Genomic DNA, 19,163 nt, shown 5'->3' with positions numbered 1-19,163 from the left:
TTTTATTAGTAGAGATGTTACTTTATCATCTTTATCAATAATTAATATTTTAAATCATTTGGTTTTAGAAATATATATGGTTAATCTTAATGAGTTGTTATATTATCAAATAAAGTAAATATAATATGCATAAATAATTAAATCAGGGATATTAATAATAAAAAATAATAATAGTTTTGTTATAGATAATAATAAACCTACGAATAAAAGGCTTTTGATTTTAATGGATATTCATATTAAATACAAACATATTAAAAAAATATAATGACCCTTTATCGTATGTCATAGAGGTGAAGATAATCATGATCTTTAATATGTAAAGTCGGTATATTCAAGAGATAAAGTAATTCTTATATCTTTATCAATATATCATATAGTATAATTTAGTAACTCAAGAATCATGGTATATCAATTTCTTTTGAGTGAGATGATGCATAAAAAATATTTACTAAGGTGGAGAATAGTCTTTATATTAATTTAGTTATTATTATTATTTATTATGGTTGATGTAGGTTAATAAATTGCCACATGGCATTTTGATAAAATCCTTTATTATGAGAGAATGCTACGTGGCATTAAGGAGACTTTTTTATTAGTATTAGATTAGATTATAAACCCGTGTATTACACGAATTAAATATAAAAGAAAACTTAGATTGAAAAATATTTTAATTTATAAGTGTTACATACCCGTGTATTACATACGTAAAATATATGTATTTTTTTTGTAAATCATACTTCTATATAATCTTGATCACATAGTTAAAAATGTAATAATAGTATAATCTAATTATTGCGTGTTTTCGATTACAATTAATATAAGGATGGTTTTGTAAAAAAGATCTAATTATTGTAATTTCTTTATTTTACAATAATATTTAATAAAATACATTGTATTTATCTATAAAATTAATTAAATAGTGCATCCTAATGTGATTATTAACATATTTAAATTAAATTTATTATATTTGTAAGGATAAGAATTAAAAAATATTTTTAAATAAAATGTAACTCTAAATTGTAAAGTTGAAGGAGAGGTGACCCGTCACAATAATTGCAATCTTATATTAAAAGTAAATAAGATTTGATGTTTACTAAAAGTTATTTTGGAGTAACATGTGCCATTAAGTGGACTTTTTTTATTAGTAGAGATGTTACTTTATCATCTTTATCAATAATTAATATTTTAAATCATTTGGTTTTAGAAATATATATGGTTAATTTTAATGAGTTGTCATATTATCAAATAAAGTAAATATAATATGCATAAATAATTAAATCAGGGATATTAATAATAAAAAATAATAATAGTTTTGTTATAGATAATAATAAACCTACGAATACAAGGCTTTTGATTTTAAAGGATATTCATATTAAATACAAACATATTAAAAAAATATAATGACCCTTTATCGTATGTTATAGAGGTGAAGATAATCATGATCTTCAATATGTAAAGTCGGTATATTCAAGAGATAAAGTAATTCTTATATCTTTATCTATATATCATATAGTATAATTTAGTAACTCAAGAATCATGGTATATCAATTTCTTTTGAGTGAGATGATGCATAAAAAATATTTACTAAGGTGGAGAATAGTCTTTATATTAATTTAGTTATTATTATTATTTATTATTGTTGATGTAGGTTAATAAATTGCCACATGGCATTTTGATAAAATCCTTTATTACGAGAGAATGCCACGTGGCATTAAGTAGACTTTTTAATTAGTATTAGATTAGATTATAAACCCGTGTATTACACGAATTAAATATAAAAGAAAACTTAGATTGAAAAATATTTTAATTTATAAGTGTTACATACCCGTGTATTACATACGTAATATATATATATATTTTTTTTGTAAATCATACTTCTATATAATCTTGATCACATAGTTAAAAATGTAATAATAGTATAATCTAATTATTGCGTGTTTCCGATTACTATTAATATAAGGATGGTTTTGTAAAAAAGATCTAATTATTGTAATTTTTTTTATTTTACGATAATATTTAATAAAATACATTGTATTTATCTATAAAATTAATTAAATAGTGCATCCTAATATGATTATTAACATATTTAAATTAAATTTATTATATTTGTAAGGATAAGAATTAAAAAATATTTTTAAATAAAATGTAACTCTAAATTGTAAAGTTGAAGGAGTGGTGACTCGTCACAATAATTGCAATCTTATATTAAAAGTAAATAAGATTTGATGTTTATTAAAAGTTATTTTGGAATGACATGTGCCATTAAGTGGACTTTTTTTATTAGTAGAGATGTTACTTTATCATCTTTATCAATAATTAATATTTTAAATCATTTGGTTTTAGAAATATATATGGTTAATCTTAATGAGGTGTTATATTATCAAATAAAGTAAATATAATATGCATAAATAATTAAATCAGGGATATTAATAATAAAAAATAATAATAGTTTTGTTATAGATAATAATAAACCTACGAATAAAAGGCTTTTGATTTTAAAGGATATTCATATTAAATACAAACATATTAAAAAAATATAATGACCTTTTATCGTATGTCATAGAGGTGAAGATAATCATGATCTTTAATATGTAAAGTCGGTATATTCAAGAGATAAAGTAATTCTTATATCTTTATCTATATATCATATAGTATAATTTAGTAACTCAAGATTCATGGTATATCAATTTCTTTTGAGTGAGATGATGCATAAAAAATATTTACTAAGGTGGAGAATAGTCTTTATATTAATTTAGTTATTATTATTATTATTTATTAATGTTGATGTAGGTTAATAAATTGCCACATGGCATTTTGATAAAATCCTTTATTATGAGAGAATGCCACGTGGCATGGCATTAAGGAGACTTTTTTATTAGTATTATATATATGACAAAAAGACAATAAAAATGTGCACTATTCCTATCGGTCTTGTGTTTTAGTATAAATATAACTAGTAAAATTTTTCACTTGTGGCGAGTTCGAAATAACCACTAGACCAGAGCAATATTGCAAAACTTTTTTTCCATGCCTATATATGACAAAAAGACAATAAAAAGGTGCACTATTCCTATCGGCCTTGTGTTTTAGTATAAATATAACTAGTAAATTTTTTCGCTTGTGACGGGTTCGAAATAACTACTAGACCAGAGCAATATTGCAAAGCTTTTTTTTTTTCCATGCCTATATATGACAAAAAGACAATAAAAAGGTTCACTGTTCCTATCGGCCTTGTGTTTTAGTATAAATAAATATAACTAGTAAATTTCTTCGTGCGCTGTGACGGGTTCGAAACAACCACTAAACCAGAGCAATATTGCAAAGCTTTTTTTTTTTTCCATGCCTATACATGACAAAAAGACAATAAAAAGGTGCACTATTCCTATCGGCCTTGTGTTTTAGTATAAATATAACTAGTAAATTTTTTCGCTTGTGGCGATTTCGAAATAACCACTAGACCAGAGCAATATTGCAAAGCTTTTTTTCCATGCCTATATATGATAAAAAGACAATAAAAAGGTGCACTATTCCTATCGGCCTTGTGTTTTAGTATAAACTAGTGGATTTCTCCATGCGATTCGCGGCATGAATCCGGTCGATATCAGTTCACTTGCACATTAAGACATAGGGGAAAAACACATTGTAATGGCATATTTTGGAATCACTGAAAAATTACATCGCTATTTAAAACTAAATCGTAGAATCGTTTAAAAGAATGATTGTTTTCTTAATTTGAAATAAATGATTAAAAAAAATTAGTTAAGTATTAACATAAAAGTAAAATTAACAAATAAAAAACTTAATCATATTTAAGTATCTCTGTGAAAAAAAATAAAATATATATTAATTAATTGTTTATCACTTGTTGATAATAAAACTAGCCTAAGATCTCGTGAGCTTCGCGGGTGGATTAACACAAACATATAATATATACTGCCAATGAGATGAATTTTGTAATGAAAGAACCCGTGTGTTATACGGGTGGCTAATAAGAAAAATAACTACTTTAACATTGTTGATGTAAATATTTTAATTACACGTACGTTGAAATATTAACGGAAATTATAGAGAGTACACTAAATAATTGAAATACATGAACACAACAAAAAATAACAACTCATTGAATATCTCTTTATAAACAACATTAGTTGTTTTATTCGTAAGTTTGCCATTGTTGTCAAGTATTAGTATAAGTGTTGATACTTCCACATGCGATCTACGGTTTATCCGGTAATTATCCAATACATTACATATTTTTAGATGGTGTTATACAATTTTTGTAGTTTTAGAATGTTATCAATAATATATTAATAATAAAGACGGATATTTTCTATAGATGACAAAAAATTAACAAATTAATATATTATATTGATATGTAGTTTAATTAATATTAGATCAATAGATTATTGATAATACATTAATATTAATATTAACACATGTTTCTAAGTTAATAATAAATAAAAAACATATTAAATATTATAATAAGTAAATAGTACATTAAAGATGATTTTTTTTTTCAAAATCATATCTTGACAACTGTATTTGTTAACCGATTGCATTATATTCAACCGGTGTAATACACAGGATTTTAACCTAATTATTAGTTAAATAAAAGTTGGTTTAAACTTATTATTAGTTACTAAAATTAATTTTACATTAAACTCAAAGATGATTTCCTACTATATATATAGTTTGATAAAAAAAATTATTTTATAAGTTGAGAAAGATATAAATATTATTTTTGTTTTTAATCTTAATGACAAATTACGTATTTTAAATCAAGTTTCGTGGTAAGGGAATGATTAGTTGCTGATTTTAAATGTGAATTAGAGTTGATATCATTTACCATTTCAAAATATCTAGATTCAATCTAATTGATAATTAAGGAGAAAAAAATAGTTATTATATTTGCTTTTAAAGGTAGTGAGATTATTGCGTTTTTAACATCAAATTTGGTTATCAATCTTATTATTGACTTTAAGATTCAGTGGACAAACTTTAAATCATGAATTGGCTGTAGGGTGTGAATTTCTGACACGCGAAAATTGTGGGTATGGGTTTTAGTCTAAATAGATTCGGGTCAGTTTCAGGTTAAACCCGCGGACTAACTTTTAACAATAAAACCAAAAAAAGTACTAATTTCAATTTTATTAACCCTCTAAACAACGTATGATTCAGTTTATGGTCTTCTAGCAACTTGATAGTATGGTCAGTTTAAATAAAAATCATCCACCTTTAAGAAAAAAAAGGTTAAGCAAAACAAAGTCAAACATGCCTCTCTACATGACCAGGTCAAATCAACGTATGATTCAGTTTATGGTCTTCTAGCAACTTGACCAGGTCAAAAAAATGAAGGTTAACCAAGATTAGTAGAGGGAATGGCCACATAGACATAGAACAAAAGTTACTAATGAAATTCAAATATGAGTTATAAACATTTCATAAACTTAATCACGGAATGATACATAATCTTTTTATGTCTGAATAAAACAAATAGTTCAAGGATCATATAAATCTTTAGTCTTCAAAACTCTTATTAGCAGCCATCTTCCAAGAAGCACCAACCTTATTCATCTTCAAACTCTCAGCCATCATCCAACCAATCCCCATATTATGCATCATTCATCTTGCTTTGCTCCTTGTTCCTAATTCTTAACTTGTAACAACGTAATTTTTCGTGGTCAATAACTTGTATTCCATAATTTAATTAGTTGTGTGATTTCTCATGGTCTGTTCCAAGTTGAAACCTATGTTTAGTATAGACTCTTGGTAAAGAAACCACCAGTGTAACCAACCAACCAGTCTTTTTGAACAACAAAAACAATGCAGTGTTGCAGATGCCAACACGATTGCTACAATGGAACACACCACCATGATGTGTATATCCACTAATGCTACTGCAATTGCCACCGATGTAGCATTAAACCGAAGGGAATAATAAAATGAATCTATGCCTATCCCTAAAACGATAAAAGTAGGAAGAGCACTATTAAGATGCACAAGAATTAACTGGACACCATGACGCTTCACCGCATTTCTAAGTTTGTAACCCTTGGTGAGTAAGTGGTACCTACTACCAAGCGACAATATTGCTTGTTCGCTAATTGCTTAAGGTCTTAAAATATGGATGCTAAACGGGTCGTGTTCGCGGGTTGGCGGGTTCAACCCGACCCGAACCCGAAAATTTTACATGAACCCGAACCTGAAAATCGTATCATACATATGAACCCGAACATGACCCGAATTTTTGTGGGTTGATCCGAAGACAACCCGTTAAACCCGACTTTTTTTCTGAAATTAATATATTAAAATTAAGATTTACTTAAAAACAGAAATGTAAATAACAAAATTATATTAAATTGTAAAATCTTATGCTAATTTCTCTTTTTAAGTTGTAATTATGGCACAAAATACTAACCCCATTTATTTTATGAAATAAATAACTTGTAAAAAAATAAAATATAATATAAATGTGTTAAACGGGTCAACCCGCCAACCTGATTGGGTTGACCCGAACCCGACCCGTTAACCTAAACGGGTTCGCGGGTTCAGCATGAAACTGACCCGAGCCCATCTAGACTAAACTATACCTGCGAATTTCGTGTTAGGTTCGTGTCATGTTTTCGGGTCGTGTCCGAAATTCACCCTTAGTCTTAAGTAATTGGTTTTACATGATGATCTTGGTCAAAATGTTCTAAGTTGGTTTTAACAGTGTATACTAATATCCATTTCGAACAAACTAATATGATCTTATAAGGTGCTAGTTACCACTTTAGTTATTATTATAACTCCCAAATCGTGAAGCCAAACTGTTAGTAACGGTTCAGTTTGGTTTCAAATTGTAAAAGTTTGATTTCGGTTTTCGAAGATCAAAAACCGTTACTAACAGTTTAGCTCACGGTTTGACATAAAAATCGTCCAAACCGTACCATAAACACCCCTACCTCCAGCTACTACATTGAGAATAACCATCTGACCTGTCTTTAGCATCTAAAGTGGGAGAATTGATGTTTGTGAATCAAACAATAATTGTTTCGATTGATATTAACCAAGGCTCTACATTATTTTCAGTTTTATTCTACAAAGTAACATAGGTCTAGATGATGACAGTTATCAACCTAAAAATAACACTGACATTAAACCTAGGATTGAAACCCAATATTGTAGACTAAATGTGTATTCATCTATGTGAGATGCATATGTTAAAAATGAGATGGTAACCATTTGATTACAGAATATTACCTTTCAACTTTGAACGAAATTGGACGCGTGCTGAAGTTGTACGCAGTATGCGTGTTTGCTTGGAAGAGAACAACAACATCGCCCAAGCAACCCTATTACATTAAACAATCACTCAAGTAAACCTATCATGCGTACAAAATCAACAACAAACGTACAACAGTTAATGCACAAATGTACAGCATAGAAGATCAGTTCTCAAGAACTAAATTACTTCTAGGATCAGAAAAGAGGATATATTACAATACAATAACTAACCTCGTCCTTGTCCTTAGTTTGTAAAGTAGCAACAACATATAAGCATTTCTCGATATCTTCGCCTAGTAAGCGGAAAGCAAAGATGTAAATCGTGAGGGTCAGATGACAGAGGAAGTGAAATAATAATGTGGAATCAAGCACATATGCCACTCTTCCTTTCAGTGTCATATATGTGTATATTGATTCAATAAGATGTTAGTTAAGAGCTAACTTTCTTAAGGTTTGTTAACATGCCTTTCAGCACATTACGTCGAATTCTATACACATTGTTAGTCTAGAAATTTATATTTTCCGGGAAATATATAAGCATTTCACATAAACTTTAATCATGAGGGCACTGGAGATTATTTTGGACACAATCCACATGATATATCAATAAGCAATAAATCACTAAAGAGATATAATTAGTATACATATTATTTGTTTTCTTATTATGTTTTAAGCAATCTATGTTCACTTCAGTTCATTCAACATAGATACTATGTGAAGATCCCCCTGCTGAGCAAGAAGTTTCATCTCAAACACCTTGTATTGTTGAAGCCTGCACATACAAAAAACTCATAAACCAAGAAAAATTTTTATTTAAAGGAAGGCATGTATTGAAAATGAAAAGAGCAAAAATTGGAAACTGTAAAGACCACTTTTAAATTACAATTGTCTATCATACTTCAACTCATTGTGCAAGAGTAAAACGATTCCTACGGCATACTGTAGAGACCAACCTAAAACACTGGATTCATCGGGATTAAAGAGAATCAAATTCAAACAAAAAAAGAATAACAATATAAATTTGTAGGAGCCTGTGTGCGTACCGATTCCGAGATCAGGATGAATGGTGTGTTTTAATTTTTTTTGACCATACCCGTATCCCCTACGCATTTGTCCTATGTACTTTATTGACTTGTATAGAATAGGTTTCTTTTTTACCAGCACCATTGCTTTAGAAATGGTAAAAATGAACAACGAATAGTCGGTTTGTCTTCATCCGTCTTACCGTATCCGATTTTCTTTCATTCAGAAGATTGAAGATTGTGACATGGTCAATCACAACCAGTGGTTTGATGAATGAAGTTGAAGACACATCTGCAAATCAAGTTGTCATAAAATTATATCAGTTCAACAAATTTCCAAGAAAAACCTTTTATAGCTTTGGTAACAACTCTAGCCTAAATGATGAACTGTAAATATACATCAAAGGACAGTTTAACAGATTAACCAATATTCAAAAACAACCTCATCTTTGTAGGCGTAATGCTCTAATAGAACCTACGCCAACTTTCCAGCCCCTTACCAGTGGTACAAATACACAAAAACATAAACTTGTCAAAAGCTAAAATATACATGAACATTATAGTCAAAAGAAACAATGGGATTTAGATTCGATCAACCTTATGTAAATAAACGCATTTTATGACATCTAGTAAATCAGTAGCCAAATTAGAAATGAACGGTAACAACATTCAATAAAATTAATAGCCAAATTAGAAATGAAAATCAAAACAAACACATATGAAGCATTGATGAACCATAACTAACGAATCTGACCCGAAGTGCGATGCTGAAGAGTTATGACACCGAACCTGAATAAATTGATATTGGATAGAGTCAATTTGAATCTGAATCGTGGAAACTCTGACCTTAGATCGCTGAATCGTGACATCATTGATGATGATGATGATGATAATCCCATCGTTGGTTTTCCTGCAGAGAAAACCGGCTGAAGAACTTAGGGTTTTAAATGGCTGTATGAGGCATCGCGCCTTATCTCCAGACCTAAACAACTCTAGCGAAACAATCTAAACCTTCCAATTATGCATCTATTTCTTTTTTATTTTAAATGAACTGAATCTTTTTAATTCTTGTGGTTATCTAGTCCAAAACATATAACAATCAATCTCAAACTGTTTTGCAACACATGCATCATATACTAATCAATATTCATTTAAATCCTTCTTAAACTCTACCATATAATTTCAAACAAAAACCAAATACTCAGCCTACATATGTCCCTAGACAATCAACGATTCACATAAATAGTTAAACACACAAAGAAAATGAATGAAAAACACCGTAAAACCCTAACAATGACAAATCACGAAATTGTAAATCAAAAGTAACCAAGAATTTAACAAAATTTCATAGATAGAGATCGAAGCTGATGCGGATTCCTATGCTTAGCCCTAGAACTCTTCAGGTCAAGAAGATGAAGAGAAAGTTACCTGGGTTGTTCGGTTTGTTCAATAGCCATCATCTAGGGTTTATTCAATAGCCGTCATCGCTGACATGAACAAAGAACAATCAATTCGAGCCCAAGACCAATCAAAGAACAATCAATTTGAGCTCTAGATAAAGCCTCAACAAAGAACAATCAATTCTAGGGTTTGAAGAAAACAACGGAGGAGAACCAACAGAAAGATTGATGGTGAAATCAGCTTTGATTAGGGTTTTTGATTGGAATTAAGAAGGAAAGAAAACTGATTTCAAATTTATGGAAAGTGTGTATCGTATACGACGAAAGAGATGAACAGTAAAAGAAGGAAAAAAAGTTACCTATTTTGCCAGGAAAGAAGATTGTAGGAGAAGGAAGCCATCTACGCGTGTTTTGGTTTAGGGTTTTAGTTTGAGCGGGATTTTGTGAAATTAGAGGCTGTAAGGAGGACAGGTGGCAATTAAGGGTGTAAGAGGATGACAAGTGGCCTAAACTTATTTTGCTATATTAGAAGTAGTAGATAAAGAAATTAAGTTTACTATTCATAATCAATTCCTATTCATATGTATAATCTATATTTTCTATAAAAGAAGAAACTTCAATTACATAAGAAAAGCTAAGCTGATGTGTTAGTTGGAGAGGCTGTCCAACAAGGCTTTTCTTATGTTATTTTTACATCATAAAGCCTAATATATAAAGACTTTAAAATTCAAAGGTGTCCCACATTCAAACCACTGCCTATCTCCAAACCACTGCCTATCTCCAAAATTCAAACAACTGCCTATCTCCAAACCCCGCCTATCTCCAAAATTCAAACCACTGATAATTCAAAATTCAAACTTCAAAACATCCGACGATTCAATATTATGGCTCCAAATTCAAAATTCAAAATTATGGCTCCAGATATATAACATATCATCTTCTTCAATCAATTACTCTCTCTAATCAATTTCTCTCTCAACTCTCTCTCTCTCTCTCTAAAACTCACTTTCTCTCTCTCCAGTATGTTTCTTCAACGCAACGACTTCTGGTGAAGCGGTTATCGTTTGATCACAAGAACTTTCTAAAAAATTAGGGCAAACAGTTTCAACGAGATGAATTGCCTTCAAAATCTCCCAAGGTTTGTTTCAATTTCTTTTATATCATATATGCATTTGAAGTTCCAGTCTTTACTCTCATCTTTCTCTCTCCTAGGGTTTCAACTTCAGCATCAAACAGCATCAAACAAGAAACTCATTTCTCTCTCTCAAATCCAGACCTCTCTCTCAGTTCAGTTCCAGTTCGTCAGAAAATGGCGTTTTCGGCAAGTTCGCCGGTCAGGTAAACGATACTGCGTTTCTACCGTTCTTTACACAGAGAGTTTATAGCAGTCTCTCTAACACTACTTCTACTATTCTTAATAGTGATGTCGGAAATCGAGCTTCTTTCTGCGTTAAAGATCGGTACATTTGCTTAAAATCTTATTAATTATGCTAGAAGAATTTATTAATTTGCACCAGATATACGCAGTTAGTTAGCTTTTCGAGATAAAATAATGTTGTTAGGTTTGCAATTTCAAATTGATTTTGCAAATAGAAATACTCTAATTTGAATTTATAGGTAAAAGTTGGGTTCAATTTGAACTGTTGAAACGCCCACTTTTCAACATTTAATAATTAACATAAACTTCATACCAGTTTTAGAAAAATTTTGACATGACCCATTCGTAAAGAAGACGATTTCCTGCTTTTTTTTTTTAACGTAATAAATCAAAATACATTCTACGACACTTACAAAATGTACCAAGATTTAGAACCTTACATATTTCATCAAAACATTAAATCGGAACTATTCAAAACAAAGTTTAAACTTCAAACTACTACTATTGTACTAGTTACTAGTTAAACATTTACTACTCAAAATGGTAATTTGACTCATTCAAAATAAACAACTTAAACCGGAAGCGCATATTAGTCGACATTGTGTGTGTGTTCGGTCCGAGCGCGCCGCACTTAAACATGGGATTTACCTATCATTCATAACAACAAAACATTTATTAGTCGTAATACATAACAATTCAAATCCTTTAATTACCTATCATTATTCGACCCGTTAACATGGCATGGTACTTTACTAACATGTTTACTTTCATTTGGAAACATCCAACATACCACTTTCCGACTCATTTATAATGAATCGCTACATATCATACATTTCGACTTACTCACATCATTTGACCCGTTATAAACAAGTCAATTTCTAAACATTCCAACAATCATTTCAGTTATCATTCCAACCCATTTAGACGGGTCATTTCATATTCATTACAACATCATCTTTTGAACATTTCACAATATAAGCTCTTTGCATCTAATCAATCATGATCCATAATGGAAATTTACACTAATTCATAGTACCAAATAATATCATTCATAAATCTGCTAATAGAGTAAATAAAGTTCATATGAACTTACCTTTACTTTGCGACACTTGCGATCCGAATTGGCTCGTACCTTCTTCCTTCGCTCCTACAAGTTACATATTCAACATTCTTTTAATCTCACGCTTTTTATTTCATATTTACATCTACCTAGTGAGTTACTAACTCATCATTTCACCAATCCTATTCATTTTTCATCATATTCTATGAAATTGCATAATAGACAATAGTCAAGCATTTCATCAAACACATGGCGTGCATAACATTAATAAAGCATAATGTACAAGTATCATATGCACATCTTCACTAGTTCATATCAACATCATCTAATTCATCAAATTTTCATACAACATTCATTCATAATCAAATTTCATCCAACAAATACTCATAGTAAGTAACTTCATACATGATTATGACACCAATTTGCACATAATTCATCTCTACACTACACAATGGCACTAGCTTAAGTGAGCTTCCACTTTCAATCATCAATTCATCCAAATTTCAAGCATAAATCACGTTCTATGGTAAGATCCTAACTCAAAATTACCACAATCTTCATATGAACTCATGATTGGGTCAAAACCCACTTCCTACAATTCACCAAATCAGAAATTTCAACTTACCACTTGAAAGGAAAGCTTAATTGATCTCCATTCAGGCTCATGCACAAGTAAATTCTTGATTATCTTCTTCAATTTTTGTCCAAATCAGATTTCTAGGGTTTCCCCCCTTTTCCTTTGCTTTGGGTCGTTCCACACAACACAGGTATGTGTTTGTGTTGTTTTTTTTTTTGTTTTATTAATTTACTTTCTAAATGTTCAAGTTTGGTCCCTCCACTTTATATAATTATTCATCATTAGATATCATTCATCCTTTTGTCAATATTTCACATATATTTCAACTAAGTTAAGTCTCTATTAATTATTTTGCATAGTTAAACTTTTGAGGTGTTACACTACTCTTTATCATTAAATCATCATGAGTAAAATATTATACTATGACATACGAAATTTGGGGTGTTACAAGTCAACCCCCCTTAAAGAAGGTTTCGTCCCCGAAACCTGAATACATACATTCTTGCGAGTTTATATGTATCCCTTCGTAATAACATACCTCGAACTTCGATAACATGCTTTCATTCGATCATCCCTCATGATGAATCGGTCGTTACTACTCTAAACTTGTCTAATACATTTGGTAATTGAACTTTGTATGAATCAAAGAGATCCTATTACATTATTTCATGATTATCATTCAATTAATCAAGCTGATTTCTTAAAACTTATCTGTCATATTATTCATTCCCGCATACCTCTAACATCCACTTACGGGAAATAATTATCATAATATTCATACTTTTTCATTCCTATTCATTCATAATAATCACAAATCAAACATCATTCAATAGTTTCTAACTATTTAGTTTCTACATACTCCCCATCCTTCCAAGGCCAATATCAAGCAAAATTTCTTTCATGTCATTTGCTTGATAGGTCTTTTCATACGTTTCTTGTAATATCTTCGTATAATCTTTACCCGAAACCAATATTTCTTCCACTGATGATCTATCATAACTGCATGGTTAACCACAACTTAATGTATACGTTTATACAAATCGTGTACATATTATACTGCTCTAACCTCTTTACCGTCTATCCCTAGGTTACAAGGGCCAACATAAGCCTTTAATCACGCTATCAATATGATCGTGTAATCGATACTTACATTTGAGCAACTCATATACACTCGAGGTGTCATACTCAGTGATACTTGTCATCACATTCCATAGCCGTCATACATACATCATTCCTTCTAGCAATTGTAATACTAAGGCAATTTACCTAACATTGTACCTCAAAGGGTTAATTCTTATCAACCTAGGTTCCGCTACATACGAGATTATAAGCTTATTACATATACCACTCCATTTCAAGTTTGAGTTACATAAAACTTAGTACAACCGTTCATTCGATAATTGAGATTACACTCTACCACGTAGGGTTGTTTTATAATACGAACCAAGAATCATGCGTATAAAAACTTTAACTCTCGAACATTTCTTTAGAGGTTTATCTTCTAATAATTCCTTAGATACGATAGGAACTCGACAGAGGGTAAGATTTATTCAAATATCCATTCAAATATTCATCATATTTTATATTCCACTTGACCCCTCTTTATGTAACATTCCTCCTCTAACAGTTACGCATTCTTATGTTTTCATTCTAGCTTCCTTCAACGTTAACCTTTCACATTTTCCATAATTTTTTTTCTAATTATTCTATATTTGGCATACTAAGCATGTACTCCGCTTTCTAAACAGTTCCTCGCTTTTCTTTCCTTTCTATTACCCATTTTTCGATATACGGGTCGACTCTTACCATCTTTCCATCATGACATTTCAAGATATCTAATAACCATACTTTACAATAAACAAGAATTTAGAGCCGCCATTATTCCATGTATTGATATGAAGATTATAATTTATATACTAGCATTATGAGTCATTTACTTCTGCCTTCCACGTTACTAACCATACTTGTTCCTTCACTATGCCGTTAGAAACAATAATGCTCACGATGAGCCTACTATTTGATTTCTCTATTATTAATATCATCATTCTTCCTAGTCAACCCCCTCTTGTGACGTATAAACTTTGGCTACTAAAGTATGTGTGTGTATATATCTATATATATGCTTGCCTCAACATTTAGTGACTCTATTACTATTAGTTGCTTGTTAATCCATTCCTACAGTATGGAGTAATTCACATATTTGTACTTCCTTATTGATTTTAGACATACTTATTATCATTTTACCATTTCTTACAAAAATCTCTATCCTCGTCAGTGCTTAAATCATCCATCTAGGTCTTAGCCCATTATTCATTTTAGTCCTCATAAGTCGATCATCACATGCTTAATACGCAACGTGTTCAGAGCATACTTCTTTCATCATAATCTTATTACCTCAACATCTTTCTATGTATATATATAATTACTTACACAATACATGTTACCACATTTGTCATATGTTTTACCCTTACTCGTATATCCCGTTTAGGTCTACGGCGATTAACTATCAACATATCCCTACTCATATTCCCACAACCACCGGCAACACATCTCACATACGTTCACATACGCATCATTTATATATATATATGTGTGTGTGTGTGTGTGTTCTTTTTGTCCTACATTATGCTTGACCAACCAGGCTATCTGTGCCACTTACTTGTTATGTTTATACTTATCTTTAGTTAGGTGGAGAAAAAGCATCTCCTTAGTTGCTTTCATACTTTTCTTTCCACCTAACGACTCTACTTTCATCCATCTACAACCCTTTCTTAAGGCTCTATCCATGCTCACCACATAAATATCTTCCTTTAAAATTTTAATTCTACTAACATTTACTTTTCGTTTGACAAAATTTTCATCCTTAGGACCATAGTATACTCAAAATTCCATCATCCTTTCATGTTCAATATTTTCTAAGCTTAATCGTAATTATCATTGTTACCTTTCATTACATTCTAGGACCATACCATCCTCTTCCGTAATCATTGCCCTTTTGTTTTCCTTCCTACCGTGCCATTTGTTATCGTTTGTATTTCCTTCGTCCGTCATCTACCTTAAGCATTTTCTACATTCATTACTTCATATAATTTCCATGTCATCTTAAGTTACATTGATGCATTCATAATCATATTTCAACAACTTTCATTCCACTTGTACAGTTGTACATCATCATCAACATCGATCACGATAGGCCACATCATGCATGTCTTTTGTTCATAGGGGAATAAAATCCCTCATCCTTCTTACTTACTTTCTCGCACCATCCGCTACTCGGAACATGTTATATTAACAATTTTCTTCGTTTTCATCAGCCATCTACTATATCATTCGAGATCATTATTAAAATTTATTCTTTGGTCATGTTTATTTCATTCTAGCATTTTAAATTTTTATACTTTCCTTTCTTTCATGCTAGGTGTTAACGCTCCTTTATGGCCACACCACATATCTCTCATTATAGGGTTGATAAACCCAACTAGAGCTTCATTCACAACCTTCTAATCATATACGTTCTTACTTTGAAACATTTCAACATGACCCGGTTGACATTTAGAGGATCCTGATTATCATAGGTTGCATTTCCGGAAACTTAACAAAACTATTGGTTTTGCCTTAAGAAATATTCTACAACATAGTTTAGGAAATATGTTAATATGCCTAACATATTTCAATAACTTTCATTCTCTTACTTATTACACATACATTAATTTTATATACTTTTTACTTCGTTATATGTTACTTCATGCCATCATGCTTAGGTCTTATTGACCTTTGTCCTTTTAATTATGGTTATCATGCTTTGATTTCATAATTCCGGGTGTTAATAGCCACTTAGTGACATACCGCATTCCTTTCATCATCCTCGGTGTTAACGGCCACTTCGTGCCCACACCGCATACCATTCATCATTCTCGGTGTTAACGGTCACTTCCTGACCTCACCGCATACCATTGATCATAAGGCATCATCTTTACTATCATTATTGGTAATATCATTATCATCATCATTACACTCACTGTGCTCGCCATCTACTATTACATACTTTATTAGATACCATATCATTCATTTCTTTATCATTCATGCATTATTTGCTTTCAATAATTCATTTCCGTAGGTCATAAAACCATACTATCCTTCATTATGAACATTCTAGACATGTTAATCGAAACATACATTCACTTTTACACTTATTTCCTATTCATTCGTTCTTTCTATCACATAACCAAGTTAGTAATACGTAGCTCTCATTCTTTCCAATACGTAATAGTAATTACTCACGTCTAAATCATACTTAAACTTTACTTGGAAACTCAACATTTCTGACAATCTACATCATAGCATTCTTTATCCCATATACCTTGGTATCACTTTTTTTTTAAGTCTTAATACAATTTTTTTTTATATACTTCACGTGTGCCAAAAACATCCAACAGAACAACATATTTGAATTTGGCTGAAATTGGCCTCCACCGTAAGCTACGGTGGCTACCGTAACTTACGGTGGCCCCTTTTTCTTTTACGGTGCTGGGCTACTGAGTTACGGTGGCCATTTTCTCCCAGGTGCTACCGTAAGCTACGGTACCACCCTTACGGTGGCGCCCAGCGAACTATTATATATTTTTTTTTACCCCATTTTGTCCCGTACTAACCCCCAAACTGATCCGATTCATCCCATATCTTTCCACAACATCTCATAACTATTCCATAATGTTCCGTAACTAATTATATTGAAATGCAAAAATTTCAACTTTTAAAACACTTACTTACTTTGCGCCGCGGATCGAACACACCCTTCTCACGAGCTTTCAGTTTGAGTTCAAGCACTTGATGCTTAAATCCCTCAAACCTAGGCTCTGTTACCAACTTGAAACGCCCACTTTTCAACATTTAATAATTAACATAAACTTCATACCAGTTTTAGAAAAATTTTGACATGACCCATTCGTAAAGAAGACGATTTCCTGCTTTTTTTTAACGTAATAAATCAAAATACATTCTACGACACTTACAAAATGTACCAAGATTTAGAACCTTACATATTTCATCAAAACATTAAATCGGAACTATTCAAAACAAAGTTTAAACTTCAAACTACTACTATTGTACTAGTTACTAGTTAAACATTTACTACTCAAAATGGTAATTTGACTCATTCAAAATAAACAACTTAAACCGGAAGCGCATATTAGTCGACATTGTGTGTGTGTTCGGTCCGAGCGCGCCGCACTTAAACATGGGATTTACCTATCATTCATAACAACAAAACATTTGTTAGTCGTAATACATAACAATTCAAATCCTTTAATTACCTATCATTATTCGACCCGTTAACATGGCATGGTACTTTACTAACATGTTTACTTTCATTTGGAAACATCCAACATACCACTTTCCGACTCATTTATAATGAATCACTACATATCATACATTTCGACTTACTCACATCATTTGACCCGTTATAAACAAGTCAATTTCTAAACATTCCAACAATCATTTCAGTTATCATTCCAACCCATTTAGACGGGTCATTTCATATTCATTACAACATCATCTTTTGAACATTTCACAATATAAGCTCTTTGCATCTAATCAATCATGATCCATAATGGAAATTTACACTAATTCATAGTACCAAATAATATCATTCATAAATCTGCTAATAGAGTAAATAAAGTTCATATGAACTTACCTTTACTTTGCGACACTTGCGATCCGGATTGGCTCGTACCTTCTTCCTTCACTCCTACAAGTTACATATTCAACATTCTTTTAATCTCACGCTTTTTATTTCATATTTACATCTACCTAGTGAGTTACTAACTCATCATTTCACCAATCCTATTCATTTTTCATCATATTTTATGAAATTGCATAATAGACAATAGTCAAGCATTTCATCAAACACATGGCGTGCATAACATTAATAAAGCATAATGTACAAGTATCATATGCACATCTTCACTAGTTCATATCAACATCATCTAATTCATCAAATTTTCATACAACATTCATTCATAATCAAATTTCATCCAACAAATACTCATAGTAAGTAACTTCATACATGATTATGACACCAATTTGCACATAATTCATCTCTACACTACACAATGGCACTAGCTTAAGTGAGCTTCCACTTTCAATCATCAATTCATCCAAATTTCAAGCATAAATCACGTTCTATGGTAAGATCCTAACTCAAAATTACCACAATCTTCATATGAACTCATGATTGGGTCAAAACCCACTTCCTACAATTCACCAAATCAGAAATTTCAACTTACCACTTGAAAGGAAAGCTTAATTGATCTCCATTCAGGCTCATGCACAAGTAAATTCTTGATTATCTTCTTCAATTTTTGTCCAAATCAGATTTCTAGGGTTTCCCCCCTTTTCCTTTGCTTTGGGTCGTTCCACACAACACAGGTATGTGTTTGTGTTGTTTTTTTTTGTTTTATTA

At 31.0% G+C, this 19,163-nt stretch overlaps 2 long non-coding RNA genes across 3 annotated transcripts; both read right to left on the bottom strand.

Moving 5' to 3' along the window:
- Positions 1 to 6,806: 6,806 nt before the first annotated feature.
- On the bottom strand, positions 6,807 to 8,570 carry LOC118485651. The gene is made up of 3 exons (XR_004877227.1): positions 7,911 to 8,570; positions 7,498 to 7,559; positions 6,807 to 7,364 (listed from the first exon to the last, which is right to left on the bottom strand). It is a non-coding gene; the product is annotated as an uncharacterized LOC118485651 (long non-coding RNA).
- A 2,913-nt stretch (positions 8,571 to 11,483) lies between these two features.
- On the bottom strand, positions 11,484 to 19,114 carry LOC118485650. Of its 2 annotated transcripts, XR_004877225.1 has the most exons (4): positions 18,988 to 19,114; positions 18,396 to 18,449; positions 12,160 to 12,213; positions 11,484 to 11,714 (listed from the first exon to the last, which is right to left on the bottom strand). It is a non-coding gene; the product is annotated as an uncharacterized LOC118485650 (long non-coding RNA). The 2 variants fall into 2 exon arrangements; XR_004877226.1 differs by lacking the exons at positions 11,484 to 11,714; positions 12,160 to 12,213 and adding an exon at positions 17,720 to 17,950.
- Positions 19,115 to 19,163: the final 49 nt, after the last annotated feature.

This window comes from Helianthus annuus, chromosome 13, assembly GCF_002127325.2.
Source record: "Helianthus annuus cultivar XRQ/B chromosome 13, HanXRQr2.0-SUNRISE, whole genome shotgun sequence".
NCBI lineage: Eukaryota > Viridiplantae > Streptophyta > Magnoliopsida > Asterales > Asteraceae > Helianthus > Helianthus annuus.
This window is presented reverse-complemented; position numbering and strand designations above follow the sequence as displayed.